Genomic DNA, 10,710 nt, shown 5'->3' on the forward strand with positions numbered 1-10,710 from the left:
GTTTCTAAAGAAGTGGGTACAAAGATAATTTTGATGCAAATTCTTTTCAGAAACCAATTTCCCCCATGAGAATGCTGGCATTTAAATGCATTTTAAGAGCTAAGAAAAACACTAAATTTATTCTTTGTTGCCAGACAGGAACACTGTTTCAGATTTGTCTCAAAAACTTCCTGAGCAAGTGAGTTGGCCTTGTTAACCTCACTCTTAGTTGTGGTTAGCTTCTGCTAGGTGCCAATAATGTTTTGAGCCTATTGATTGTTTTTCAGGACCGGAAAGGGATTGATGTTTTGAATACACAGCAGAACTTATCTTCACTGTTCAAAAAGGACATGTAATTGAAACAGAGATAAGTCTATTGTTTTGAAATAAAATAGGTAGAAAATTATTTTTCATTTCTTTTTCATGAGGACATCAAACCACTCATTCCAGTTCAATAGGTCAAAATTTTTGCCACCCCTCATGGGTTTTCCTATCTTGAGGAAATGATTTTGTACCATTCATTGGAATGGTGTAAAATTGAAGGAATTGAATCTTCACTAATCAGTGTTGTCAGCACCTAGATGGCTAACCAAGGGAATCTGTTACATTCAACACTGAAGTGATTTCCAATGGGTCCATTACAGCTTCTCAGTTGAGGTGGTGGGAGATTAGCCTTAAGACTAACAGGGTCTGGGAAAACTGCCCACTAGAATTGTTCCAAGTCTCTAAAAGGACAATTGAACATAAAGGCATCATCTCTAGTTCAATGAGTCCATCAGCTGGAAATCACTGCTGATCAGAGAAGTACTGTAGGGAACAACTGCTTTATGTTTGCTCTATTCTTCTCCTCTTCCCTAGGCATCAGCCTTTAGCCATTCCCAAAGACAGGACATTGACAAAACAGGATCTAGGTGAAACTTTTGTTTCACCCAAAAAAGATATTTCTGGTGCTGTGACATGTGTTGCCACTATAGAGAGCAGCTACTCAGGTCAAAGTTTCAGAAGAAAGCTCATATAGGGGAAATGGTCAAAAGCTCATCCCATCCACATCGTCTAGGAAAAGGATCTACATAAATTTCCACCAAATAACTGGACCCCAACTGCATGTTTCTAACCCAGAAAGAGCATGAACAACGGCTGCTGTGAGTCAAATTATCCCTGCATCATGCAGAGAAGGCAGTTATCCTTCCTCCCAAACTAGAGCTGAGGAAAGCTAAGGGAGATGCTGCGCTTTTAGTCAAGAACTGTTCAGTATGAAGTCTTAATCCTGAGTACATCCATAAAGCAGCTAGACAAATCTATCCAGCTTCCAGTTATCTACTGAATGTGACCTAGCATGATCCAGACTGGACTTAACTTGTGTATATAAGCAGAAAGCCACAAGAATGCTCTTTCCATGCAACCCATTGGTGTGCAGCATCCCGGTAACACATGTCACTGTGGACACCCTGCTGCTCTGTCAGAGCCTCACAGAGAATTGATTCAGGTTCAACACCTGAGACACTTCTCCCCAAGGCACTGTGGGGTTTGGGTCCCCGCTGTCCAAAAGGCTTCCTGCTACTGCAGTGCAGGGATTGCAGCTGACAAGTCAACTCTACGTCAAGGCAGCAGTGGTTTGGGTGCCAGAGAGTCTTCCCCGGGAGCTTGCATGAGCCTGAGATGGCCAAGAGGTGTGTGGGGCATGGCAAACCCCCACACAGGAATCAAGCTGAGTCTCTTCTGGCCCATGGGGACACAAGTCAAGGCCAGGATGGACAGGGCTTTGAGCAGCCTGGTCTAGTGGAAAGTGTCCCTGTCTATGACACAGGAGCTGGAACTGGGTGATCTCTGAGGACCCTTCCAACCCAAACTGTTCTGTCATTCTGTAGCAGCGGTGCCTGCTGGGACTGGGGCAGAAACACAAGGAAACACTCCTCTCTCTCCCAATCATTAATTTCCCAGTAATCCAACAAACATCACTAGCATCTGCAGGGACACAATCATCCTCATTTTTTGTACAATGATTCTGTTCTTTGATGTGTCTTAGGTGATGATATTTTGGCTTAATTACATTGTGCTGGTACCAGACAGTCTGGGACCACTAAGATTCCTGAGTTCGAGGTGCTGTGGCCTGAGGAGCTGTCATGCTGATCCAGGATTTCCTCTGCAAAACAGGGAGGAGATAATACACATTCCAAACTCTCCAATCCAAAGGATTTTGTGAAATTCCTTCAGTTCTAGCTCACTGACAATACCTTAAGCCCCACCTTCTGGTGAATGGCTAAAGTGCAGGGAGAGACAACACTCCGAATCAAGTTAAAACAGGAGTTTTCAAGACAACATCACTAAAATAGAAAAATGCCTGATTCTTCAGGAGAATCCACTGATCTTCAACAAAGTGTCAGAAAAAATAGTTTTAAAAGGCATCAAGTAGCTTTGTCATGTTGAGTTCCATTTTCTTTGCTTGATATAAACTGTCACGCTATAAAATAGACTCTATATTTTAAGCAGTTTTCTCTCTTCTCAGTAGTGGCAGTGAGCACACAGAAATCAAAACCATTCTGATCATAACCACAGGATGAATCATGGGATGACTCTAGGAAGTTGTGAGAGAGGAGGAATACACAGGGAGATGGCCCAAGAAGGTGCTTTTCAGTTTAAAAGTACCCTCTGAAGAGAGGCTTCTCACTAACTTGTGCTAACCAAGAGGACAAAGAATCCATTTCTGAAATCTCTTAAAATTACTGAAGAACCTCAGGCACAGATTTTAAAACCTCATTTAGAGATACTACATTAAGCCAAAATCACATCACTATCTTTTTTCCCATCTAAACTACAGCAACTACTGTTAGCCACAGTGAAATGTCTCTGAAATGAGGCAAGCTACAGAAACACAATCTGTAATTTATGTATGGCCATGAATAAAGATGGAAGAGAGTTCCAGCTCCTTTGGGCACAATTTTTCAAAGTCTTTAATACCTAGCAGCTCAAACTTAACAAGACACTGTTTTAGTCCTGATGGAACTAGAGATGAGAAATGTTCCCGAATAACCCCAGTGAAAGATGTTGGGAGGAAGAGCCAGAAAGGAAAACCAGCAAGATCTTTTTCTCTTATTGTAAAGTCACCTACCTTTGTTGTTTCAGAAATTTTAAAGTCACTCACCAATACCAAGAATAAGGATTATAAGAATATGGTAATACTTTCACCTACTAGTCCTATTGGAGAGAAACTGAAAATTCCTCTCTTTAAGGGAAATGCTCTAATGATTATAATAGTCAAGTCTCCTTTCCATGTGGAATGAGGCATGAAGATCTGTCAGCACAAATGGAAACAGCTGGCCACCATATCTTGCTGAGGAAGACCATGGCTTGGATCATTACATTTTATTTCTGTCCATAATCTGACTTTCAAAGTTCCACATCCACTGCTGTCAAGAGAAGGTGCTGTGAAACAGAACATAAAATGTATTGCACCCTGTGCTACCCTCACCCAGCAAAAGAAAACATCAAACAAAACACTTCTCTTCACACAGGATGACTGCCATCTCTCAGCCCAAGAACTGCTCCCGTTTTACTAGGAGAAGGCAGCACACAGTGATGATCAGGTGAGTGTCTATTTTTGGCCAGTAAATTACTTTTCTCTTAGATATAGCTGAGCACAAAGTGCACTATTTAGAATATTTATAACAGGAGAAAGGCTGTGAAAGATGAGTGACCTGGTTTTGTTCTCACTTCTGTGGGAAAAGTAAATACAAATCCAGTGAATTCAATCATGGCAGAGGAAATCAAATTAAGGCTTGAAGGTCTGCAAGACTTCACTGTTTAAAAAGAAGATACAATTAAATAATGATGTGGCACACATCCATCTTCACTCATGCTTCCCCAGTCTATCATCTCACCTCTACTCAAAAGAACTTAAGCTAGACCCAGCTGCACAAGCAAACCCCTGGGCTCTCCTGCCCTGATGCAGAGGTCTGCTCAGGAGGATGAGCTGTATCCAAATCATTCCAGAACAGGCTCAAGTATTTCTCAACGTTCAGAGCTCTTGCTTATGAATTCCTCACAGCAAAGTGTGTTCCTTGCACAATAAAATTTGTGGTGCCACAGGGGGGAGCTTGGAGCTTGTGCTGTGGCTAAAGCTTGCCACTTCCAGATCAGGAGAAAAGGACAGCTCAGCAGCATTAACAGCTGCAGCCACTGGAAACGTTGCTCTGGAAAGGCTGGTTGAAAAACATGACATATGCATACATATTGCACAAACACTTTAATAAAGATGTTCCTTTTCAACGTGGTCTTAGGAGACACTCATTGACTTTGCCTTGAAGAAGCAGCCAAACACATAACTTATAGCAGAACAGAAATCTTACACAGTCTTTATTCACTACAGTTTGGGAGAAGACTATGAATGCAAAAAAAGACCACATTTTCCACCAAATGCACCTGTTGATTTTCTTTGAACACTTGCAAGAGAGGGAAGCCATTTCATTACTTACACCTTTATCTTCCTCCCCACCAAAGGAAGCAAGATGTCCCAGCACAGTGCTAGGAAATCCCTACCTTTGTTTTACACATTATTTTCTAAATGGTGATACATTTTACTGCATGTTTATTCTTTTTTTTTGTGTTGGTACAAAGTGTGAGCAGGAAGACACATGATTTTAATAACTTGCACAGCAGCTTTCAAATCCATTATAAATTCAAATCCATTATAAAAACATATTCCTATGTAAAGACTTTTAATTAGGCAAGAAATGTGCTTCCTTTGGACAATGGGCTTGGTTCACAGCAATACCTGTGTAATTAATGCGTATTTATTAGAAAAGCATGCCTGAATCAGTAAATGGGGCTATTGACTCTGCTGCAAACCACTATGTCAGTCTGCTTTGGTACCTCTGAAGATGTAAATCATCTACATCTATTAAGAAAACAAATGACCTGTCCTGATTCAAGCAGAAAAACAGTGCTATAATTGAAAAAGCCCAGTCCTGAGCAGCCATTGTGTTTGGTTCTGCAGGATGACAGTGTAGCAACCTCTTTTTTTCTTTAAACAATACTTTCTCATTACCTTACTAGGAATTCATGCTACTTGATTTTGAACTGGGCCCACTATTTACAGTATTACTATACATAACCAGTGGTCAATGTAATTAACAAAATGGATCAAATTCATTCTTTTGGAAGGAAAAAAACCAACAAGAGACTGATTTTGCTGGGCTTTTGGAGAGCCGGCTTGGTAAAGAGTGTTCCTTCTGTACCGATGCATTTTAAACATGAAGAAATTCCTGGCTAAAAGACTGATGGCTAAGACAGCTTTTTGAGTGGTAGTATCTTATACTGCTGGAAATTAAGTTACCAGTGATATAACATAAATCAAGGTAGTAGTGCATTAGTTTAAAGATATGTAAATATTTATTTGAATGCTGCAGCATAACAGCTATAATTTTTCACTGCTTTGACATCCAAGGATTCCTAGTACTCCACAAATGTACTTTATGTGCTTCATTTTTTTGTTTTGGTACTTGCATTCAAAGCAAAGTAACTCCCATTTCTCTGTTCTGTACTGAAATAAAGACTCTTGTCTCAGTCCATAATGCTTTTCTTATTCTTTCTGGTCTGTCTCTGTCAGTGTTTGTTATGTGAGCACCAAACCCCAGATATTAGTCCCTAGTGTCCAGCTCCCAGTACCCAGGCTCCCAGTCCTCTGTACAAACACACCCCAAGGCACACCAGGCAACACTGACAGTGCACCTGGTGCCTCCAAACAGGACTCTGCAGAGCCTGAGCAGCACTGGCACTGCTATGACACCACTGGGACTTCTGCAACATGATCCCTTTTCCTAGTAGATTCCCATTAGGATTCCTGTTGGAATCTGGGAAAGCGGGCCCTACCCTGCATTTCCCATTTCTCAGGAGACTGCCAGAGTCATCGTGATTTTCTGTTGCTGGGACTGTTGTCACATTCTGGTAAGACCACAGGAGTCCTCAGTAAGTAAACACAAACCTCCCTCTGACTTCCATCTAAAAAGCTTCTAACCAGGTCTACTGCAAAGTACTTTGCTCTATGGAGACTCATGCTCCCAGCAGTTTGGAAATGAGAACACTCAGGAGCAGGTAATATTCAAACAGGAAAAGACTGACAGGAGGTGGGAGAAAGCTGAATTTCCCAACATAAGCTCTGGCCTCAGTAGTCTGTGCTTCTGTAAGAGCTGTTTTCTGTTGCACCAAAAAGGCAGCTTTTAACTGCACAGGTCACAGCAAGGTGAGCAATACCTGGCTGCTCTGTGACTCTGAACAGATTTCAGGTGCAGCAGGAGTGATGGGGTCAGAACAAGGAGAAACAATCAATTCCCATGCAGAGAAACTTTACCTTAATTCCCAAACTACTTATGTCCTCCATTTTTTTCTAACAACATCCAGAGCACCACAGGTTCACATTTCATATGCTTTTTGCAAGATAATTATTCTACATGATTATTATTATTTTGTGCTGATGGCCACAGAAAATTAGGTATGCACTTAACAAAAGTCTGCATTTAGGAACTCAATATTCTTTTCACTTATGCAGCTTCACAACAATCATATGAAGTCGAAAACAAAATATTAGTCCTGTTTACAGACAAAGAGCTTTAATTGCTTATTGTGCTCTGTATCACAACAGTTAGTTTGTAAAATACAAAAAAAATAAATTTAGGTGCTGACATCTATTTTCACATTAGATCTCATTTCCAAATATGCATCTTCTCTACATAGATATGTGTGGAAATGTTCAGATGCATTGCATGAGAACACAAAGAAAAAAAATTCAATCCCACTAGCTGAAAAGAAATCAGCTGCAGTGTCACAGCTACAGTGCAGGACACTGACACTGGACTGATTCACAGAGAAGGAAAGGTTTTATCCTATTCCCTGCCTTTGATAGTATCCAACAGGATTTGCACTCTGTGAATGAGATGATGGTGATGGTGATATGGATGGGCCCCCTCTCCATTCAGGATCATATGCTCTAGAATACAATGAATAGCTGTTTTTTATGAGACTGCCTTGTCCTAAACTGGCCACCTTTCAAGTAAAACAGATGATGCTTACTTACAATACTATAATGTTTTTAATAGGACACATCCTTTTCAGAGTTGATCTCCATCTCCAAGGCAGGACATACCTTTTATCAACTCCTAGGGCACTCCCTATGAGTGTGTAACTATAGGCTTGTTGCACATCAGGTAATGAATCTGATTTGGTGGACAATGCTGTGAGTAGGCTGCCAGGGAGCCTGTCCTGAAGGGAATATGGAAAATGAAAGACACACACCCACACCACTCCAGGAGCAACCTCCTATGGGAGAGTACACATTTTTATGTGGATCACTCAGCTTTTGAGCGTGGTGCACACTGAGGGCCTGTGTCCTTATTTTACCCAGTCTACCTCACAGATATTAATTAGAGGGTTTCAAAACGATTAACAGTCCCAATATTTACTGTGAGTACATGGTCACAACATGACCTGTAGTAGTGTGAGCAACTCTGAAAGGACAGACAACAGAATTTATTCCCTTCCTGTAGTGCACATGCACTATGTGTAGCATAGTACATGTACATGTAGCGACACGTACACATGAAGTGTTTCTTGGGCTTGTGTGTTACAGCTGAACTTATCTAACCAGGCTTGCTGCCTTCAAAAGAAGGGATCCTGCTCCCCAGCACACGGAACTTCTGCTTCAGGCCACTGTCTCCACTTCTTTCCAGATCATGCTCTGGTACTCATCACATAATGAGTTTGTCCAAGTCACTAATCTGCTATAGAACTATTTCTCTTTTTCTATCGCTGAATTTGTTTTCTGCCAGATCAGTGACCTGAATTGACCCACTGTACAGTAAAATGGAACCAGCAAAGGGGAAAAGGGGAGCAGGAGCTGGAAGTGCAGAGGTGTGTAAGTTGGTGAGAGCAGGATCTCCTTTTTACTTAGCAGTAAAAGTAACAGCAGATCTAATAGCACCGTTAAAAACTGCCAAGCAGGGAATTTACTTTTTGATGCTACACTGCTGCAGGATGGTCCTGGAGACAGTGGGCTGGTTCTGGGACCAAGATCTGCACTGCAGGGCATTGTGTTCTGCCTCCACATTGTGCTAGTTCTCAAAGCTGTTTGTGCTGTCATCGAGTGGCTGGCAGTGTTGTATTGTTCTTGTGAGCTTATTCCCAGACTGTATGTCAATCCAGAATTGATTCAAGGCTGGTTTTAAGCCATCCATATGGCAGTCATTGACAGAAGAAAGCACTATAGCACACATTATATTTATTATTCTGAAACTTTAGGAGGGATGTAAATGGTACATCAGTCTCATGCAAGCCTGTGCTGCCTGAAATTTAACTATTTACGTGCTAGTCTAAGTACTCTTACTTTGTACTTCAGTAAGAAAACATACTACTAACTAAGAGCAGGCTTTTCTCACTCTTTTTAGTCATAAAAGAAACTAAATCCTAATTTCCTTCTTCTTTACACTGGCTTCTGGCTTCTTATTCTCCTAATAACCCATGCCTGCAATGAAGGGTCAAAGAAAAAACAGCTTTTCACAATTACTTAGAAAGGTCAAAGACATCACTTCCAACTTAAATAAAAACTCAATTAAATATACCACTTCTGCCACACAGCAGCTCAAGCAGTAGTCATTCTCAATACCATATACTCAAAAATGTTACATATTCTAATAATAAATTCATAATAATTCACATTCTAATAAAATGGCAGGACTTGTTCACTGGCAGACTGGAGGAGTCTAAGAGCCTAGCAGCTGAGCCCAAAGGGAAAGCCCTGTTATGCTCCCAGCTTTTCCTAGCACTGAGTAGCTCCACCTTCACCAAGGACAGCTCACCTGTGAAACTGATCACAAGTTATTTAACTATTGCAAGGAATTTTAGCATTTACATTAAATAAAACTGTTATGACATCTGTTATGCTGTGAGATGAATGAAAGTTTCAAAATTTGAAGAAAACAGAAATACTTGAAAGAACTGTTAATCCATAATTTTCGAAGTTTTAATTAAGTTCCAGGAGAATAAAAAAGAGTAAGAGAAAGGATTGAAGAAAAGAGGGTGGAAAAGATGGAAAGAAAAAGGAAAGAACAACGGGAACAGAAACAGAAAGAAAGCACCACTTGATAGGTACTTTATCAGGCAACTTGCAAGCAGAGATGATAGTCAAAAATGAAAAAACATTCATCAACTATTGCATTTCAGTGAGATGCTAAACTCCTCAAGGTCAGCTCAGAACACAGCTTGAATTTTGCTGAATCTATAAACTCTGCAGATCAGGGATCTTTGCTTCCCTCCATTTTAACATACCCTGATAACATTAATTATTATGCCTCTGGTACATTTTGTAAATATTCCAGGTACTGAATCTATTACAAAAAACACTGCGCTATTCTCCTGCTGGGAGGCAACCCCCGCTCTGAGTTCTAGAGAATGCAACTCGTAATCAGGAATTTCGGCGATTTAAACTTCCTCCCACCAGCACATGCAAATGACTGCAAGCACTGACAAGAGCAGAATCCTGGCAGCCCTCGTATCCTGCTCATGCTCCTGCAGCCGTCAGGAGAGGCAGCAGAACGCCCTGCTGGGGAGCTCACTTACCTCATGGCTCTCTGCCTTATGAGGCTGCACAGTGAACAGATCCTTTACCTATTGCTTTTCCATTTACCAAACACAACAGATTAAAAAAAAAAAAAATCTTGAGGATGAGTAGGTGAGAAATTAGGTAAAACTAGGTGATAGTGAAGAGAGGTGGTGGAAATTAAAATGTCAGGTTTTATCCCTTCTTCTGTTACTGCTATCTGTGTAATTACAAAGGCAATTAGTCAGCTCTGTTTTTTTGTGATCTCTAAAACAGTAGGAACTGCTGATGATAAATGTGCTTAGGGATTACACATTTGAGGGTTTCGTGGAAGTGTGTGAAACATACTTCGCAATATACGAGTCTCTTAGGCCTCGTTTTCCAGCGCCTTGTTCCTTGTGCCAGATGTTTGTATCAGTGTCTCGCAAATGCAAACTGCATACAAAATAAGAAGTTTCTGTGGCTTTTATGATTCATGTTCATTATCAACCAATAGGGAGTCATGGAGCAATATAAAATCAGGCTAAACATTGCTTCAACAGGACAGCTAATTTATGGCAATATTAAAACCTCCCTAGACAAGGTGTTCATATATTTGCCATGATTACCATTTTTTGCTAATAAGTAATGGCAATCCTTCTTGCAAATAAAACACTTGTTATCTTCAAATACACTGAGAACTTAGTGGTCCAGCTTCTCTTTGCCTTTGCCTGAGACTTCCACGGTTTTGACTGCCACTACTAAGTTTCCGTCTGCTACCTCTTCTTTAGGACGATGACCTCTAGCTCTTGAGAACTTTATCTTGTGCTTTCTTCCTTTCCGATGACTCTCTCTGCCCTTCCTGGAGTACTGTGCCTGTTTTTGCTTTCCAGAACCCTTTCCTGCAGCGTGGTGCTGCGGGCCCAGCCCGGTATTGCTCCGGCCCCACGACCCTCTCCGCGCAGAGCAGCTGACAACAGCAGGCGCCTCACGACATTTCCCAAACAGCTGCAATTCCTAACACTGCTGTCTGTACGGGTACCTCCCTTCGTGCTTTCAAAGGCTGCATTCGCCTATTCAGAGTGACGGGCTCCTTACTCCGTACTTGCGCTTTATGCCGCAACGTCGAGCTCGGGAGCTCCCGGCGGCGGCGCTGCCCGGCCAGG

This window comes from Zonotrichia leucophrys, chromosome 3 (genome assembly GCF_028769735.1).
Source record: "Zonotrichia leucophrys gambelii isolate GWCS_2022_RI chromosome 3, RI_Zleu_2.0, whole genome shotgun sequence".
NCBI classification, from domain to species: domain Eukaryota; kingdom Metazoa; phylum Chordata; class Aves; order Passeriformes; family Passerellidae; genus Zonotrichia; species Zonotrichia leucophrys.